The sequence below is a fragment of the Notamacropus eugenii genome, chromosome 5 (genome assembly GCF_028372415.1).
Source record: "Notamacropus eugenii isolate mMacEug1 chromosome 5, mMacEug1.pri_v2, whole genome shotgun sequence".
In the NCBI taxonomy this organism is placed as follows: domain Eukaryota; kingdom Metazoa; phylum Chordata; class Mammalia; order Diprotodontia; family Macropodidae; genus Notamacropus; species Notamacropus eugenii.
This window is the reverse complement of record NC_092876.1, coordinates 173,040,803-173,061,711: the sequence shown is the minus strand read 5'-3', so window position 1 is coordinate 173,061,711 and position 20,909 is coordinate 173,040,803. Positions and strand designations below refer to the sequence as shown.

Below are 20,909 nucleotides of genomic sequence, written 5' to 3'. Positions count from 1 at the left end.
ATTATAATAAACAACTCTCTCCAACATTACCAATGATCTCTTAATTGCCTGATCTAATAGCCTTTTCTCAGTCCTCATTGTTCTTGACCTCTGGGTAATAAAATTCCAAATTGCTGCCATTCTTTGATCTTTTTTTTGAGATAAGAGTAAAGAAATAATTTCATTCCTTTTCAGAACTTCAAGGTTTTTTGAAAACTTTCCATCTAGATTTTTGACCTCTGCCAAGATTAAAGGTTGGCCTTCCTTTCTGCGTATGGCTAAATTTACATCGAGAATCTCTTCCCAAATGAGTCCTTTTAGACCTCTCATAAGGGACATACTTCCTATGAAATTTTTATTTAGATATTTTTATAGTTTATTTAGAATCACAGCTTTTTTGCTTTGCCATTTTTCCTCAGGCTTCATCTGAATTATAAAAGGAAACACATTTGCTAGAAGATTCTTTTGATTGCTATAAGACATTTTTATCAAAGTAACTTGAGTACTATAAGTACTTAGTTTAACGTCTAGAATACCTCAGACTAAGAGAAATTATGTTTTTTCTTATAACATAATGTTAATTGCAATGCACCTATTTATCAAATTTGCAAATTACTGGGAGCTGAAAGAGAGAGAGAGTGAGAGAGAGAGAGAGAGAGAGAGAGAGAGAGAGAGAGAGAGAGAGAGAGAGAGAGAGAGAGACAGCACATAGATTAGATCATGATGCCAATGAGGTTACTGGTAATGAGTTCTACAGATGCCAGAAATCAATTTCAAATTTATTGTCCAAGGAAGGCAGAATTTCTCAACTCTTATTCTATTTTTTTCTTGAGTCCCCTTAGAATCTTTATTTTCCTTCAAAGCACAGCTTAGAAGCAACCTCCAACAAGAGCCTTTCCTGACCCATCTCTCCTCTCATACTTACTGCCCTCTTCCCTGTGAAATAACTTTATGTAACTTCCTAGACACTTTACATTTCTTTATTTCTGTATAACTTGTATCTTCCCAGCAACCTATACAGTTCTCAAGAATATTGATCTCTGCACTTGGCACAATTCTTATTGAATTAAAGAAAGAGAATCTTTAAATGGGAAAGGACAGTACAAAATTGTTAACAGGGGTTATGGAAATTCAACCTTCCTCAGAACTCAGCCCCCAGTCCACCTCCATGAAGCCTTTCTTGATTCTCCTATGTGATAATGTCTCTCCATTAATAAAAATTAGTTTAAATTTTCTTTGTATGTATTTTAAATCTGTTTTTACAGATTCATGTTACTTTCTCAGTGGACTATAAGCTCCTTGAGGTCAAGGACAGGTTTATTTTTTGTTTATTTTTTATTTATTCATTCATTTAGTTATTTGTCACAATGTCTTACACTAAGTACTTCATAAATGCTTCTTGCTTGATGGATTAATTGGACTCAAGGGTTGGTTAAGTATATTTAGGGACTCTTCATGAATTCAAGTTACCTGGCCCATATGGACTGTTTCTCAGGGTACTTCATAAATGCTTCTTGCTTGATGGATTAATTGGACTCAAGGGTTGGTTAAGTATATTTAGGGACTCTTCATGAATTCAAGTTACCTGGCCCATATGGACTGTTTCTCAGGGTATGGAAAAGATTCTCAGATATGATTGCTGAGCTATTGGCAATGATATTTGAGGAACTGTGGGAAAAAATATGAGCAAAAGACAGCAGATAGAGTAAGATGGATTCTTCAATTTTCTGAGTTTGACATCAATTCCTTGAAAATTCTAGGAAGCATTATTTTAAAAAATGGTTTGTGAACATTTAGAAATGGAAGTGGTAATCACAAGTCATATTGAATTACTAAGAGTGAATTAGGTCAATATAATATTATTTCCCTCCTCATCCTCTCCCCCAATTTTGACTGGTATATTAATCAAATAATACAGATATGATAAATTTGAATCTCAGAAAAGCATTGGATAAACATATTAAAAATAACATTATGAGCAAAATGGGGAAATGTATACTATGAGTAAAATGAAGTGGCATTGGAATTGGTTGACTGAGCCCAAAGACTGATAATTACTGAATTAATGTCTCTAGTAAAATCTTTGTCATTGGCCCTGCTTCCATATTGCCGTTCATGATGGGGATGAAGTTATGATAGCATTTCCATCAAATTTAAAGATGACACAATACTAAGAGAGGGGTAGATAGTTAGATTTGATTGATTTAACTTACTCAATACACTGTTGTCTAGATTAGCTTGGAGTTCTTCAGTAATGGGAAATTCATCATTCCCAAAGAAAGCTAATTCTATTTTTTTGTTGGAAAACTTTATTTTATTTTTTAAAAATTAATTTATTTGTTTTCAGTTTTCTACAATCACTTCCATAAGTCTCAGATTTTTCTCTCCCTCTCTCCCCCTTTCATTCACCCACCCTCTCTGAAACAGCCTACAATATTATGTGGTTTCTATACATACATTCTTATTAAGCACATTTTCATATTAGTCATGTTGCAAAGAGGAATTAAAAAGCCCTTCACAGCAATGCAAGGACCCAAAGGACTCTTGAGGCAAAATGCCATCCACATCCAGAGAAAGAACTATGAATTTGGAAAGCAGAATGAAGCAGAATATTTTCTCTTGTGTTATGTTTTGTTTTGTTTTGTTTTTTCTCATGATTTCCTCCATTCATTTTCCTTCCTTCATTCCTCCATTGTGAAGTCCTCCTATTCATCATTTCTTATAGCACAATAGTATTCCATTGCATTCATATACCACAACTTGCTTAACTATTCCTCAATTGATGAGCATCCCCTCTATTTTCAGTTCTAGGCCACCACAAAGAGTGCTGTTATAAATATTTTTGTAAAATACACAGATTGTAATCATAACTGTGAATGTGAATGGAATGAACTCTCCCATAAAATGGAGGTGGGTAGCAGAATGGATTAAAAGCCATAATCCAACAATATGTTGTTTACAAGAAACACATTTGAAATGGGGGGATACACACAGGATTAAGGTCAAAGATTGGAGCAGAATATATTGTGCTTCAGCTGATGTAAGAAAAGCTAGAGTAGCAATCCTAATCTCAGACAAAGCAAAAGCAGAAATAGATCTAATCAAAAGAGATAAGGATGGAAACTATATCCTGCTAAAAGGTACCATAGACAATGAAGCAATATCATTACTAAACATGTATGCTCCAAGTGGTATAGCATCCAGATTCTTAGAGGAGAGGTTGGGAGAGTTGAAGGAAGAAATTGACAGCAAAACTATACTAGTGGGGGACCTCAACCTCCCCCTCTCTGAACTTGATAAATCTAACCTCAAAATTATAAAGAGTTTAAGGAGGTAAATAAAACTCTGGATAAGGTAGATATGATAGATCTCTGGTGAAAAGTGAATGGGAATAGAAAGGAATATACCTTTTTCTCAGCAGTACATGGAACATTTACAAAAATTGACCATGTACCTGGACATAAAAACCTCACAATCCAGTGCAGAAAGGCAGAGATAATCAATGCATCCTTCTCAGATCATAATGTAATAAAAATTATATGTAATAAAAGGCCATGGAAAGATAAACCAAAAATCAATTGGAAACTAAATAATCTAATCTTAAAGAAAGAGTGGGTTAAAGAAGAAATCACAGAAACAATCAACAAGTTCATTCAAGAGAATGACAATAATAAGACAACCTACCAAATCTTATGGGATACTGCAAAAGCAGTTCTTAGGGGAAGTTTTATATCTTTGAATGCCTACATAAAAAAAAATAGAAAAAGAGGAGATCAATGACTTGGGCATGCAGCTGAAAAAGATAGAAAAAAAATTGAAAATCCCCAAGTAAATACCAAATTAGAAATACTGAAAACCAAAGGAGAGATTAATAAAACTGAAATTAAGAAAACCATTGAATTGATAAATAAAACCAATAGTTGGTTTTATGAAAAAATTAATAAAAATGGATAAACCTTGGTCAATTTGATTTTAAAAAGGAAGAAGAAAATCAAATTACTAATATTAAAAATGAAAGGAGTGAACTCACCTCCAATGAGGAGGAAATTAAAACAATAATTAGAAATTACTTTGCCCAACTTTACGCCCACAAATTTGATAATCTAATGCAGATGGATGAGTATTTTAAAAAATACAAATTGACCAAATTAACAGAAGAGCCCCATCTCAGAAAAAAGAAATTGAACAAGCCATCAGTGAACTCCCTAGGAAAAAATCTCCAGGGCCAGATGGATTTACAAGTGAATTCTATTAAACATTTAAAGAACAGTTAATTCCAATACTATATAGACTATTTTTGAAAATTGAGGAAGGAGTCCTCTCAAATTCTTTCTATGATACAAATATGGTTTTGATACCTAAACAAGGAAGAGACAAAACAGAGAAAGAAAATTATAGACCAATTTCTCTAATGAATATAATGCGAAAATTTTAAATAAGATTTTAGCAAAACCAATACAGCATCTTATCACAAGAATAATACATTATGACAAGGTAGGATTCATACCACGAATGCAGGGCTGGTTCAGTATTAGGAAAACTATTGGGATTATTGATCATATCAACAACAAAACTAACAAAAAGCACATGATTATCTCAATAGATGCAGAAAAAGCTTTCGACAAAATACAACACCCATTCCTATTAAAAACACTGGAGAACACAGGAATAAAGGGTATTTCCATAAAATAATAAGCAGTTATCTACCTAAAACCTTCAGCAAGCATTATATGCAATGGGGATAAGCTAGATGCATTTCCAATACGATGAGGGTGAAACAAGGCTGTCCATTATCACCACTATTATTCAATATGGTACTAGAAATGTTAGCTGTAGCAATTAGACAGGATAAAGAAATTGAAGGAATAAGAATGGGCAAAGAAGAAACTAAGTTACCACTCTTTGCAGATGATATGATGATATACTTGGAGAATCCCAGAGATTCAAGTAAAAAACTACTTGAAATAATAAACAACTTTGGCAAAGTTCCAGGTTAAAAAATAAACTCACACAAATCTTCTGCATTCCTATAAGCAACAAAGTCCAACAGCAAGAGATAGAAAGAGATATCCCATTTAAAGCTAGGGTAGATACTATAAAATACTTGGGAATTTACCTGTCAAAACAAACCCAGGGACTATATGAACACAATTACAAGACACTTTTTGCACAAATAAAGTCAGATTTAAGTAAGTGGAAAAACATCAGTTGCTCATGGGTAGGCCAATCTAATATAATAAAAATGACACTTCTACCTAAATTAATTTACTTATTTAGTGCCAATTAAACTATCAGATAATTATTTTCTAGAGCTGGATAAAATAATATCAAAATTCATCTGGAAGAACAAAAGGTCCAGAATATCAAAGGGACTAATGAAAAGAAATGCTTGGGAAGGTGGCCTGGCACTACCAGATCTCAAATTGTACTGTAAAGCAGCAGTTATCAAAACCACTTGGTACTGGCTAAGAAACAAAAGGGTAGACAAGTGGGATAGACTTTGCACTCAAGACACAGTAGGCAAGGAATATAGCAGCCTCCTGTTTGATAAACCCAAGGACCCCAGCTTCTGAGATAAGAACTCACTGTTTGACAAAAGTTGCTGGGAAAACTGGATAACAGTGTGACGAAAACTAGGCATAGACCCATGCCTGACACTGTACACAAGAATAAAGTCCAAATGGATCTAGGTATAAAGATTGATATCATGGACAAACTGGAGGAGCAAGGGATAGTGTATTTATCAGATTTATGGAGAAGGGAAGAATTTGTTACTAAAGAAGAGATAGAAAGCATTATGAAATGCAAGATGGATAATTTTGATTACATTAAACTGAAAAGTTTTTGCACAACCAAACCCAATGCAACCAAAATTCAGAGGGCTGTAGTAAATTGGAAAAGAATTTTTACAGCTAATCTCGGGGATAAAGGCTTCATTTCTAGAATATATAGAGAACTGATTCAAATGTACGACTGTCCAAGTCATTCCCCAACTGATAAATGGTCAGAGGATATGAACAGGCAATTTTCAGAGGAAGAAATCATATGAAAAAATGCTCTAAATCACTTTTGATTAGAGAGATGCAAATCAAAACAACTCTAAGGTACCACATCACACCTATAAGATTAGCAAACATGACAGAACAGGAAAATGATAAATGTTGGAGAGGATGTGGGAGAGTTGGAACACTAATTCATTGTTGGTGGAGCTGTGAGCTTCTCTATTTCATTGAATGACCATTTTTTCCCCTGAAGTATTATACTCAGTTTTGCTGGGTAGGTGGTTCTTGGTTTTAATCCTAATTCCTTTGACTTGTGGAATATCATATTCCAAGCCCTTCCATCCCTTAACATAGAAGCTGCTTTACCTTTTTTATGCTTCTCTTGATATTTGTATTTGAAGGTCAAATTTTCTATTGAGCTCTCATCTTTTCATCAGAAAGTTCTGGAAATCCTTTACTTCACTGAATGTGTATCTCCTTGCCTGACATATTCTCAATTTTAAAAAATTTGAGTACCAGATTCTCTCTCTCCCTCAAGACTTTCTTCCACCCATTGAAAAGGCAAGCAACATGATACCCATTATACAAGTAATGTCATGCAAAACATATTTCCATATTAGCCATGTTACAAAAAAGGAAGAAAAATAAAGTTTAAAAATATGCTTCAATCTGCACTCAGAGTTCATCAGTTTTCTCTTCAGAGGTGGAAAGCATTTTTCATCATGAGTCCTCTGGAATTGTAGTGTATCATTATGTTGATCAGGGTAGCTAAGTAATTCACAGTTTTTGAGGTTTTATTTTATATCCTTCAAGTTTGCTGAAGCTCTTAGTTATCTTAATTAGTGTTTTTACTTATTCCCTGGGATTAAGTAAGCCATCATATCATCAGCAGACATAGCTCTATCTTCTCCTCACCTAACATTATTATTTCAGTTCCTTTTTCTTGTCTTATTGCTATTCCTAGCATTTCCAGAACTAGATAAAATAATAATAGGGAGAAAAAGCATCTTTGCTTCACTCCCATATTTATTTTTTTAAAAAAAGTTTCTAATATGTTACTTATTGCATATTATACTTGCTTTTGGTTTAGATAGATGCTTTTTATTATTTAAAAAAGTCCCTCAGTGCTTATACTTTGTAAGATTTTTAGCATTAGCTCAGCTCCAGGTAAGCTGTAGCATTCTAGCTTCTAGCCGAAAGAATCAGAGGCCACAATACACAAAGCCTCAAGCTCTCAGCACAAGAACTGTGGGACAGGGCCCCCATTCCCCAGAAGCAGAGATACACTTTAAAAGCCAGGAAAAAGGCAATTATGAGCAGGAAGCAAACCAGAAAAGAAAAGACCATAGAATTTTACTATGGGGACAAGGACCAAAACACGAATACTGAAGAGGTTAGCATTGAGACTGTACTTCCATCTGAGACCTCAGAAGGGAATATGAACTGGTCTCAACCCCAAAGAGCATTCTTAGAGGAACTCAAGAAGGATTTTAAGAGTCAGATTAGAGAGGTAGAAGAAAAATTGGTCAATGATTTTAAAAACACAAAAAAAGAATTCGCAAAAGAATTTAAAGGAAAATTGTACAAAGGGAGAAGGAAGTACAAAACAACTCCTTAAAAGGAACAATTAGGCAAGTGGAAAAGGAGATGCAAAAGTTAAATGAAGAAAACAACTTTTAAAAAATTAGAATTGGGCAAGTAGAAGTTAATGACTCTTTTTCCATCTGACCAATTTTGCTTTTTAAGACGTTCTTCTCCTCATTGACTTTTGGACCTCTTTTGCCATTTGGATTGGTCTATTTTCGAAGGTGTTCTCTTCTTCAGCATTTTTTGGATCTCCTTTAGCAAGCTGTTGTCTCCTTTTTCATCATTTTCTTGCATCACTCTCATTTCTCTTCTCAATCTTTCCTTTACTTCTCTTACTTGATTTTCAAACTCCTTTTTGAGCTCTTCCATGGCCTGAGATAATTTCATATTTTTCTTGGAAGTTTTGGTTGTAGTAGCCTTAACCCTGCTGTCTTCCTTGAATGCTTTGATCTTCCTCTAGTTGTATGCTTTGATCTTCCTTGTCAAAAGAAAATATCTTTTCACCAAGAAAGTAACCTTCTATAGTCTTATTTTTCCCCTTTTCGGTAATTTTCCCAGCAAATTACTTGACTTTTGAGCTCTTTGCTAAGTGGACGGTGTACTGATCCAAGTTTCAGGGGCTGTATGTAGCTGCTTTCAGAGATATCTCCAGGGACATGTAAATTCTCAGCTCCTCCAAAGTGATATGATCAAAGTAGAGTTGTTTACTCCTCTCCTGGCCTGCACTCTGGTCTGTGAGCAACCACAAGCACTCTTTTTTGCCCTGGATCTGCTAAGGCTGGGGCTGGCCCACAGTTCCTCTCTCATGCAGGTGAGAGAGCTTTCCCACTGACCTTTGAAGCTGTCTTTGGCATTTGCAGGTTGAGATATCTGGAAACCATGGTGCAGTGATTCACCACCCTGAGACTTGCTCCAGTTCCAAGCTGGTGCAATAGACTCCTCTTGTCAGCATTTCAGATTGTCTTGGGCTGAAAATTTGTTTCACTCTATCATTTTGTGGCTTCTGCTGCCCTAGAATTTGTTCAGAGTCAATTTTTACGGGTATTTTGAAGGGTTTGGGTGGAGAGCTTAGGCAGCTCCCTGCTTCTACTCCACCATCTTGGCTCCACCCTGTCAACCTGTTTTTATCAGGTTATATATTTCTCCCATTTTTTTCCCTCTCATTCTAGTAGATTACCCTTTACTCCTCCCCTTCAATTAGTCCAATTCTTTAATTTTTAAATTAATAACTTTTTGATCTGATTTCCAAAAATATTTTGCTTATTCTCTTCCTTATCCATCTTCTCTCCCTATTTCCTCTAGACCCTCATTCTTTCATTCATGACTCCTATAATCATTTGATCTGTCACTTTTCTCTGTATTTTATGTACAATCAAAGCTTCCAGGTATCTATTCTAGACTCTGGCCTCTAGATACATTCTAGGACTTATTGTATTGATTTCCCTTTTCCATTGTGCCTTACTCTCAAAATAGTGCCAATTATTGCAAGATGTCAGAGAGGACACAGCCCTGTGATAAGGCATTTCTCCATTGATCTATACCCTCTTTTGTCGACATTTTTTCTACATTTACATGGAAATCTCCCTGTGTCCATGTTTTCCCAGTCCTGCTCATTCTGGTTGCCACTAGGGGTTCCAGTTCTACCCCTCCTAGGACAAGTAGATTTTTTGAGCACCAAATATTTCATGTCTCATCCAGTGTAAAGTCCTCATCTCCCTTTATCCATAAGGGCATTCATTAATGGAACTCTTTCTTAGTTGCAAAATAAGGCCTCTATCCTTTTTCCCTCTTTTCACTCTCCCTTCTCCCTTTTCCTCACTTACTCCACTGTAGATTTTTCTCTTTCTGAGACCACATAAATCACCTTCCCTTCATTTCTAGCCCTTGCTTTGACCCCAGCACATCACTATCCCATATTCCTTTTCCCTCCTTTCATATATGATCCCGTGTTATGTAGTCCCACAAACAAAGCATTCACCTATAGGCAGGGTATTGCCAGGCTCTGTCCATAATGCCCCTGTCCACCTATTTACTCTTACCTATACCGTAATTCTGCCTTCACTCTTGTCTCCCCATGTACATTTAGACTGGTCTTCCTGCTTTCACCCTGTTGCTGTTGCTCTCAGCATTTATTTGCTCCTGCATTTCTCTTGCTTGGGGAGTTTGAGAAACAAATAATTTCTTCACTTTTGGTTTTCCTTCTAAAATGTTTCAAACTCTTCTTTATTGAAACTTCTCTTTTCTTATATGCCTAAGCTCAGATTTGCAGGATAGGTCACCCTGGGGTGCATCCTAAGAACCCATGCTCTGCAGAACACATTATTCATTCCCTTATCCTTTTTCTGATGGGTATGGAATAGTCTTGCACTATTCAAGTGTTCTTTCCTTTGCATTTGAAGGTCTTCCTCCTGAAGACTTGCAGAACATGTCTCTGGATTGAATTATTAAATTTAGCCACTGTGAGTTTTAGAGTTTATAGCACTTTTTTCTGGAGATTATCTGTGAATTCTTTCAATCAGGTTTTCATTTTCTATTTTCAGAAGTTCTGGACAGTTCTCGTCTGTCAGGATCCCCATGCCAAGACCTATCCTTTCTTTTTACTATTAGGAGACATTCCATTTTACAGAGCTAAGACTCAACAAGCAAACTGCGCTTGGCATAACAACAATCTTTTATGCTCACTGTCTGGATGAACACAGCAACATCCTAGAATCATTTCACACGTGCTCCAGATAGTCCCTGAGCTAGACAAGTACCTGCAGCCTCCCTAGTCTAGTCATGAAGCCCTGCTGTGAATCAAATTTGCCACATTGTTGCTGTTACCCCTCACTTTCAGGGCTATAGCTAGTGGATCTGCTACTAGAGCAGCCATGGTACATGTATCTAGTTCCCCTCCTCCAACAGAATATAGAATGCTTTTGGCTTATGACTACTGTTATCTCTGATTTTATTTTGCTTTTTTTTTTTATTTTATTTTTCAGAGTTAATTGTGGGCATGATAACCTATATGAGCTCTTTGGTATTTCTAGAGTTAAAAGCAGTTGCAAGTGACTCTTCGGTCATTTGTTTTCAGGGTTGATACTTTTACTATTTCCTTCATTATGGCATAAAAGTTTTTAGTTGTCATCTTCTGGGAGATTCTTAGATTGTCTCTATGCAGCCTGTCTTCAAGATCTGCATGTTTTGCTTTCATAATGAGCATATTTTCTTTTAAAGTCTTCATTTTTGCTTCTTTTCCTCTAGATTGTATTTCACTTCTGTGTATTTATATTCCCAATAAAGTATTGCCTCTTTTGTTTCTTTGGTGAGGCTTACCATTGCCGATTCAAGTTCTTCTAATCTGCTAATTATGTTTGATGTGCCAGACACACATTCTGCTTTCATGATTCTTATTTCTCTTTTAAACTACTCAGCAACAGTGTGTTGTGGTTTATTGTTCTCTTTGAATTCTAGAGGGCCTTCTTTCTCATCAAGTGTAGAATAATTTTCCTGCATTTTGAAGTATTTATTCATAAATAACTGAACTCATTTACTAGATCTGGAAACCATATTTCCTCCTATTCTTAAAGTTTACCTTGTTAATTTATCTGTTTTGTTAAAAGTCTTTGACACTTCTTGAAATCTTTGGTACTTTCAGTCTCCCCTTCTCCCTACTTATTTATTATTTATTATTAGTCACTTCCTCACTCCCTCTCTTCTGACTGTGGTTTCCTTATGGGCTGGATCTCAAAGCATCTTAGCCTCCTCCAACACTAGTAGCCTAGGTCTCTATGCCAACTCACTTTTGGATGCTCAGAACTACCCCCAGTTTGATGCTGTGTTCTTTCCTTCAGGTTTGGTGGAGTAGTACACAGCTCTATACATGTACCATGTCCTCTCCTTGTCTCATTATCTCTGTTCCTTAGATCTCTGGTTTGGCACCAGTAATTCAGAGCCTGCTTTTCTTGGCTCTGGCAATTCAAAGCTTTGCAGAGATAGTGCTTCTGGGTTGTAGCCCCTGATAGCATTTTGCCCCTGAAGGGTTATGGCCAAGCTTGTTTTCCAGAAAACTTTCATCAGTTAAAGTTAGGGTTTCTACAACAGTCAAAAGATGAATAGAAGAACAGAGTGCAAGGTTGGGTTTTGATATAAGCCTGCATTGTATCTGTAAGCCAACCGCTATAGCCCTGCTGCCAGAAGTGTGGGAAGTGAGGGAAAGGTAATGAGTGAGCTCAAGGTTAGTATCAGTTCCTGGGTTTTTTTATCTTTTGGATTCTGAGTGTCCTTGACCATGGAATCAACTGAAGTTGCTTTATCTTTGGCAAATAATTTCTTTTTGGAAAGGTCGTAGGGATTGTATAAAATGTCTGGTCTTCCATCTTATTACTCATGGCACCCAGAACTTCTGTAGGAGAGTATTCTTATTTAAATTACATGAAACAAAAAAATTCATGTACCTGAAATAAGAAGTGAAGTCAAATGAGGGGAAGACCATTTGAATCAAATTTCTCTAAGAAGGATTTGTTATTCAAGATATATCTAAATGAATATGCGGATATATGTACATGTACACATATAGATATATACATGTACATACATGTGCATATATGTATATGCAAACATACCTACATACATATATGTATATGGAAACCATATATATGGACATGAAATGAAAAGCCACTCCCTCATAGATAAATAGACAAAGGATACAAATAAATAATTCTAAATAAAAAGAATTGCAAACTATTAACAACAATATAAAAAAGTCTAACTTACTAGTAATAAGAAATATACAAATCAAAACAAATCTGAGGTTTTACTTCACGCTTCAAATTGGCAAAGATGACAAAATATGGCGATGGTCAATGTTGGAAGGAATATTTGTTGGTAGAGCTATCAATCAATAAAATCATTTGGAAAAAAAAATTTGGAATTATGCAAATAAAGCAGCTAAAATGTTCATCTACTTAGACACAGAGATGCACTACTAAACTTATAATCCAAACAAGCCATTAATAAGAAGAAAGTGTGTATATAAATTAAAAAATCAGGACTTTTTATGATAGCAATACATCAGTAGAGGGGAAAAGGAGGAAAAGGAGATGTCCATTAATTGAAGAATAGCTAAACAGATTATATTATATGAATGTAATTACTTCAATTACTCAATTATTGTAATTCATTACTACAATTAATGAATGCAATGAAGGTAATGGATGTAATTACTGCATTGTAAGACATGATGAATATGATGTATATGGAGAAGCATGGACAAATCTGCACAATCTCATTCAACATGAAATAAGCACAGCCAAAAAAAATTATGCTTAAAGACTACAACAGTATAAACAGAAAGAAACAACTATAAAAGCCAGTAAATAAAAGTGAATTGGCAAAATTACAAACAATGCACCTGGCCCCAAAGAAGACAGTGCTACCCTTTTGTAGAGCTGGGAGGTCCATTCTTGTAGTATATAGTATATTTTTTTCAGACTTTTTCAATATATTTATTAGTTTACTGATTTCTTCATTTCTTTTTTCCTATTTTGTCATTAAAATATTTTGCTATATGGAAAAAGAGAGGAAGAAAGATATTGGAGGAAATTTTGATTATGTAAAAAAAGACAAATAAAAATTAATATATAAAAAAGACTGTGCAAGGTATCTCATATTTTTTTTAAAAACTAACCTAGAAAACAGATCAAGATTAGAATATTTAGAATGTGGCACTCTCTGAAGCAGAGTTTGAATGTGCAGCAGTTTAGTTCGAATAAGGACCTCAGTGTCTGGTGCCTTATCCTGACAGGTGATCCTCAGAATCTTCCCAAGACGGTTCAGATGGAAGTGATTCAGTTTCCTGGTATGGCGCCGGTAGACTGTCCATGTTTCACAGGCATACAACGAGGTCAGCACAATGACTCTGTAGACCTTCAGTTTGGTAGTCAGTCTATTACCTCTTCTCTCCTGAACTTTTCTTCAGAGCCTCCCAAACGCTGAGCTAGCTCTAGCAATGTGTGCATCAACTTCATTGTCAATGTGTACATCCCTGAAAAGTGCACTACCAAAGTAAGTGAACTTATCCACAGAATTCAAAACTTCTCCATTTGTTGTAACTGATGGTTCCATGTATGAATGGTGTGGTGGTGGCTCATGGACCCAGTGTTTTCTTGGTGTTAATTATTAAGCCAAAATTAGCACAGGTAGCAGAGAGTTGATCCATACTTCCATACTTCATTGCATCTCAGTTTCAGAGGATGCATTGAGTGCACAATCATCTGCAAACAAAAAATCATAATGAGGTGGAGGATGAAGCAAGTGTCTTCTCAGAAACCTAAAGTCTTCAAGAGTCATAGAAGGGGTCTAGTAAGACAGAGAGTCTGGGAGTTTTTGTTCTGTTTTGATGATCTTAAAAGAAGTAAGGAAAGGAGGGAGGAAAAGGATTGAATAGAGGAAGAAAAAGGGAGAAATGGAGGTGACATCTCATAGTAGAGGATACAAATACGAGTTTATGCAAATCATAAAGGGATGGAAATGGGAATCACTGGACCATCACTTTCATTTGAAGTGTTTGGAGGAGGATAGGAAACACATACATACACATGTACATATACATATGTATAGAAAAACTTTCAATTCAACAGGGAAATAGTAGGGAACAAGAAGAGGTGAAGTAAATAAGAAAGAGGGTAGATTTAGGGAAGAATTAATCAGAAGCAAAAGAAATTAAGAGAGAATTAGGGGAAAGCATTTAAATGGGAGGGAAGAAGGAGTAAAAATCTAGAACTAGAGTCTGGGTGAGGGGATGAGAAGAGGGACAGGAGAGGAGAAGCTTATTACATGAAACACACTTTGATTACATAAAGTGAAAAATATTTTGCATGAATAAAACCAATGCAGTTAATATTAGGCGTGAACTAGGCAATTGGGAAAAAATTTTTGCAGCAGGTTTGTCCTGATAAGGGTCTCATTTCCAGAATACATAAAGATCTGATTCAAATTTATAACAATAAAAGCCACTGGGCAACAAATGAATGGTTAAAGGACACAAAAAGACAGATTTTCAAGGAAGAAATCCAAGCTATCAATAGTCATGTAAAAAATTCCAAATCAATAATAATTAAATACATGCAAGTTAAGGCAATTCTGGGGTTTAACTTCACATCCAGCAGATTGGCAAAGATGACAAAAAAACAAAAATTACAAATGTTGAAAGGACTAGGGGAAAACAAACACATGAATTCACTGTTGGTGGAGCTATGAATTGGTTCATTCATTTTGGAAAGGAAATTGAAACTATACCCCAAAAGTTGGTAAACTGTGTATATGCTTTGACCCAGTTATGTCACTGCTAGGCCTATACTCTATAGAGGGAGAAAGACCCACAAATACAGAGAAGAAAGAAGACCTATGTATACAAAAATTTAGCACCTTTTTTTCTTAGTATCAAAGAATTGGATACTTACAGGTTGCCCATCAATTGATGACTGGATCAACAAGTTATAGTATACAAATGTGTTAGAATATTCTTGTATCATTAGAAAGTATGAAAGGGATAGTTTCTATGAAACCTCAGAAGACTTGTATGAACCTATTCATCAGGATACCAATTCATAAATCACATGAAAAACTGATTAATGTTATGACTAATCATGATTTCAAAGGATTTATGTTGAAGCATACTATCCACCTCCTTACAGAGAAGGGATAGATTCAAGATGTGGAATGAAACACATAAACTTGGAAATGGCCATTCTGGGGATTAGTTTTTTGTAACTATGCATATTTATTACAAGTGCTTTGTTTTTCTTTTCTTTTTCAATGGTGGGTAAGAGGGAGAGAAAATTTATTTTTGTTCACTGAGAAAAATTAAAGTTAATTATAAAAAAATCTGTGATCCTTTGGTTAGCAGTAGAAGATTTAGTAACTAGTTGTCAAAGAACTCCATTCATAGTTATGTCTTTGAGGATGCCGAATGATACAATTGTTTCAAGGTCCTGCTTCTTCAGTCTTGAATCCCTTAGGTCATGCTTTTCCCCAAAGTGTCCAGCGAATAGTGTAAAAGCCTTTCACTATCGTTATCACCACAGGCAATAGATTCTCACCCCACCCCTAATTTCCTGCTTTCATACTTTTACACTGATTGTCCCACATTCCTCTGTCTCCTTACCTCTGTCTCTCAGACTCTCTAGTAGCCACCTCAAATGCCTCTTTTTATGTGAGAGATTTTCTAATTTCCCTACTAGCGACTTTCCTCCAATTTTACTATAAACACATACATACATGCATACACAATACATAAAAATATAATATAATATGTAATAATATAATATATAATATAATATACCTTCCCTCTGATATCACAGTATAAATATATACACATGTATATCACCACATAAATACATGTACATATGATATATATTTATATACATACATATTTCCCTCAGCTAGCCTGTTAGCTTCTTGGGGACAGGTACTATTTTAACTTCTGTCTTTGTATTCTCATTGCTTAGCATAGTATGTATAACACCATTTGAAAAATGCTTGTTGATTGGAGATGAATATGACTCAGAACTGAAATCGTTACAAATCATGTGCTGCAAGGGTTCTTAACCTTTTTTTTTGTCATGGACTCCTTCTCAGAGTGAGATTTGTAGCCTATACCCATAACTGAAGGACTTGCTAAATTTCAGTGAAAGGATAAAGAAAATGAAGGTGTGTTCTTTCCCCTACTAAGTTCACAGAGCCCCTAAATCTATTAAGACCCCTTAATGGGGGAATCCATGGTCCCCTTCTAAGCACCTCTGATCTAATCTGATTTCCTCATATTATAGAGGAAGACACAGAGAACTTGAAATGTTAAGTGACTTTCCCAAAGTCATGTACTCATTAAGAAAGAGAATAATGTTCTCTCATTCCAAATTTTTCTCACAGTAACTGAAAGGTTCTCCCTTTCCTGAAGTCTTATGCATCTTTGTATACCTGTTTGTCTAGAAGGAGGCTCACTCAACTGGTCTCAGGAAAATTAATGGATTTAAACACCTAGTTGAGGATCTCATACCTCATTTCTTAGTACAAAGCATAGGTTTCATAAACTACCTTATGCTTATCTATTTTAATGAACTCTTTCTGATTCATCAATATATGTTTTACATTTAGAGTTGGTTTGTTGGATAGTACCTTCTTAGTTCCAGAAAGCTGTGAAGAACAGAGTTATATTTCTTTTCAGCCTCCTGTGGAAAGAAAAAAACATATAAAATATTTTAGTTGCCATGGGTTGTTCTGTAAGGTTGTTGGTCCCTGGGATACTCAGACCTTTCTGGGTTATTGATTCTACCCCTGGGTTTGATCAGATGGACTGGCTAGGTGCCAGTCCTCCCAGGATTGTTCATAACCTCATTTCTTTCTCCAAATTATAGCTCCTAGAGAGTCCCTCCTAAGTACTTGAAGGAGGGAAATATTCAACTTGAACAGAAAGAACTGTTCTTTCCAGGTGGAGATAGTATTATACCAAGGGCATAGGACATGATGTTCAGAACCAATCAGCCAATTTCCACCATATGGGTGACCACACAGACATTAGAGGAGTACTGTATGATGAAAAAGGGATAAGAAGACTTCTGCCAAGATTGCTCAGATGATTTGAGCATAGTTAAACCTAAGGCTAGTTACCTTCTATCAGCTCTAAATGCCAGTAGGTGTTCCAAATAAGCAAAAAAAAAATTCTTGAAAATTATAGGAAAGCAAAAATATGCTTTATAAAAAGAACCTAACCAAAAACAAAACAAAAAACCCCATAAAACTCATGGGGAAAAATAAAACAAAAGGAAAACTCTCATACAAATAGATGCTATAGGCAAAAGAAAGATAAATCTCCAGAAAAAGGATAGGATTTCACCAATAAGAGTGAGTGAGAATGGAGTAACCTTAAAACAACTTCCAGAGGTGTTTAGTCATTCAATAAGAGGAAATACCAGAGAAAAATTAAAAGATGACAGAAGATTTAGGACCTCTACAAATCATAAGAGCTGACATCAAAGACAAAGTTCTGTAAGAAGACACAAAAATTATTGATTTCCCAGAAAATCTTGACTAAACAAAGAGTCTAGATGCCTAGAAGAAAAAAAATTCTTGGAATTTTTGGGAATAGGAAGCAAAGTATAGATTGATAAAATCCAAAGCAGGCAAGCAGAGGAGGATTTCAAGTTTAATTCCCCATGATATATAGTTTCTCAAATATTGAATCTTGTAAAAATCCAAGAAAGATCAGCTAAGAGGGATATTTGAAGGAGATAAAAGACTGAATTGTGCTACACAAAACCCAGTAGAAGTCAATTAATATCCACAATAATAACACCCTGAAAAGATTAGCATCTTCCTTTATGAGAGTTAGAATCATAGTCATTCAGTAATTCCACCTTGCCAAACAACTATAACAAAAAGCAATTGACTGAGCCTTTGATAAATTAACTTACCAAACAAAAGAAAATAAACAGTGTAGAAAAATCCATTCTGCAGGGATTAAGTAAATAATCCTTACTTGATATAAAAAAGGAGAAAAGATTATTATGCTTTAAAAGTTTCAACTTCCATTAGGGTCATTGAGAGATTAAGCCTAAGAATTTGAGAGACTAATACATATTCGTAATATAAAAAATACAACACCTGGTAAAAGGTAAATGAGAGACAAGGGAAGAAATGAATTATAATTTCTTAAAATTCTGGACCTACAGGTGAAGGTCATTCAAGTAATGAAATGGATAAAGAAGCTGGTTAACTTAACAGAAGTCTTCTCACCTCAATCCATATGAAATTCTGTTTCTTCCCACTTGCAATCTCTTCATTCTACTTATCCATGGCATTACAATTCTTTAAATTGCAGCCCATCCAGTTTCCTCCATGAAGCCTTACTAAGTTACTTTAATTTATAGTAACCTCCCCCTTAGAGATACACAGTGATGTAAATAGCAATGGATTTCAGGACATTTGGTTCCTAGTCTTGTTTCTGCCACTTACAAAGTGTTTGATCTTAGCAAAATTATATAAAAACCTTCTCAACTTCAGTTTCTTCTTTTGTAAAATAATGAGAATTAGATATAATGATCTCTAAGGTCTCTTCCAGACCTAACATCCTAGGATTTTATGATTATATAACACTTTATGAATCCCTATAGTTCTGTTTTTTTCTTTTTTAACTGTTAATTTGCCAGCTAGATTGTAACCTTCTTGAGGAAAGGGATTATGTCTTACACAGTCAATTCTTTTTCCTCTGTTTTATTGATATAAGCAATTAAAGATGTAAAATTTCCCCTAAGTCCTGCTTTGACTGCATCCCATAAATTTTGGTATGTTGTCTCATTGATGTTATTTTCTTTAATGAAACTATCAGTTTTTTATATGATTTGCTCTTTGACTTGCTTGGGGTTTTTTGGGATGAGATTATTTAACTTCCAATTAATTATTAATCTCTTTTTCTATTGTACATTACTGAATGTAATTTTATTACATTAAGATTTGAAAAGGATGTGTTTACTATTCCTACTCTTCTGAATTTGGTTGTAAGGTTTTTGTGTTGTAATACACGGTCAATTTTTGTGTAGGTGCCATGTACTGCTGAGTAAAGGCATATTCCTTTCTATTCCCATTCAATTTTCTCCACAGATCTATCATATCTAACTTTTCCAGAATTTTATTCACCTCCTTAACTTCTTTCTTGTTTCTTTTTTTGGGTTAGATTTATGTAGTTCTGAAAGGGGAAAGTTGAGGTTCCCCACTAGTATAGTTTTGTTGTCTGTTTCCTTCTGTAATTTGTTCCATGTCTTCAAAAATTCAGAAGCTGTAGATGTATGTTTAGTAATGCTATGACTTCATTGTCTATGATACCTTTCCACAGGATAGTTTTCTTCTTTATCACTTTTAAATATATTTATTTCTGCTTTTGCTTTGACTGAGATCATGATTGCTACCCCTGCTTTCTTTGCTTTAGCTGAAGCATAATAAATTCTGATCCAGCCCCTTACATTTATCCTGTGTGTACCTTTCTGGTTCAAATGTGTTTCTTATAAACAACATATTGTAAGTTTCTTATTTTTAATCCATTTGGCTATCATATTCCATTTTATGGATCAGTTTATCCCATTCACATTTATAGTTATGATAATTTTGTATTTCCCTCCATGTTATGTTTCATTTGTCTATTCCCCTCTCTTTCTTACCCCTTCATCCTTTCTCTCCTCATAAATATTTACTTCTGATTACCACATTCCCAATATGCCCTCTCTTTTGTCAGTTTCCCCCTTCTGTTATTCCTATCACTTTTTACTTCTTCATAGGGTAAGATAGATTTCTATATCCAACTGAGTGTGTATGTTATTCCCTATTTGAGCCAGTTTTGATGAGAATAAGGTTTAAACATTCCTTGACCCCCCATCTTTCCCTCCATTATAATAGTTTTTTCATGCCTCTTTTATGTGAGATAATTTACCCCATTTAATCTCCCCTTTCCTTCTTCCGATGCAATTTTATTTCTCATTCCTTTATTTTGTTTTTTGGGTATCATACCATCAGAGTCACCTTGTATCCACACCCTTTGTCTACATATACTCCTTATAATTGCTCTTACAGAATAAAGTTGTTAAGAGTTACAAATACCATTTTGCGATATAGGAATATAAGCAGTTTAACCTTATTGAATTTCTTGTTTTCTCTTTCTTGTTACTTTTTACCTTTTTAGTTTCCTTTGAGTCTTATATTTGAAGGTCAATTTTTTTTATTCAGCTCTGATCTTTTCATTAGAAATGCTTGAAAGTCCTTTATTTTGTTAAATATCCATTCTTCCCCTGAAAGATTATATTTAAGTTTTCTGGGTAGGTGATTCTTGGTTGTAATCCAAAGTCTTTTGCGTTCCAGTAGATCACATTCTATGTCCTCCAGTTTTTTAATGTGGAAGTTGCCAAACTCTGTGTAATCCTGATTGCAACTACATGATATTTGAATTGTTTCTTTTGGGCTCCTTATAATACTTTTTTTTTTTATCAGTGAGCTCTGGAATTCAGCTATGACCTTCCAGAGAGTTTTCATTTTTGGATATCTTTCAGGTGGTGATCAGTGGATTCCTTCAATTTCTATTTTTCTCTCTGGTTCTGATATATCAGGGCAATTTTTAAAATAATTTCTTGAAAGATGTTGTCCAGGTTTTTTTTAAAAAATCATGGCTTTCAGGTACTCCAATAATTCTTAAATTATCTCTCCTGGATCTATTTTCTAGGCCAGTTATTTTTCCAATGAGAGATTTTACATTCTCGTAAATTTTTTTTTACTTTTTTGATTTTGTTTTATCATATATTGATATTTCATAAACTCATT

At 34.9% G+C, this 20,909-nt stretch overlaps 1 long non-coding RNA gene across 1 annotated transcript; it reads right to left on the bottom strand.

The window, feature by feature from the left end:
- Nucleotides 1-12,344: 12,344 nt before the first annotated feature.
- On the bottom strand, nucleotides 12,345-18,561 carry LOC140509051 (uncharacterized). The gene is made up of 3 exons (XR_011968549.1): nucleotides 18,342-18,561; nucleotides 16,725-16,777; nucleotides 12,345-13,822 (listed from the first exon to the last, which is right to left on the bottom strand). It is a non-coding gene; the product is annotated as an uncharacterized lncRNA (long non-coding RNA).
- Between the last annotated feature and the right edge of the window lie 2,348 nt (nucleotides 18,562-20,909).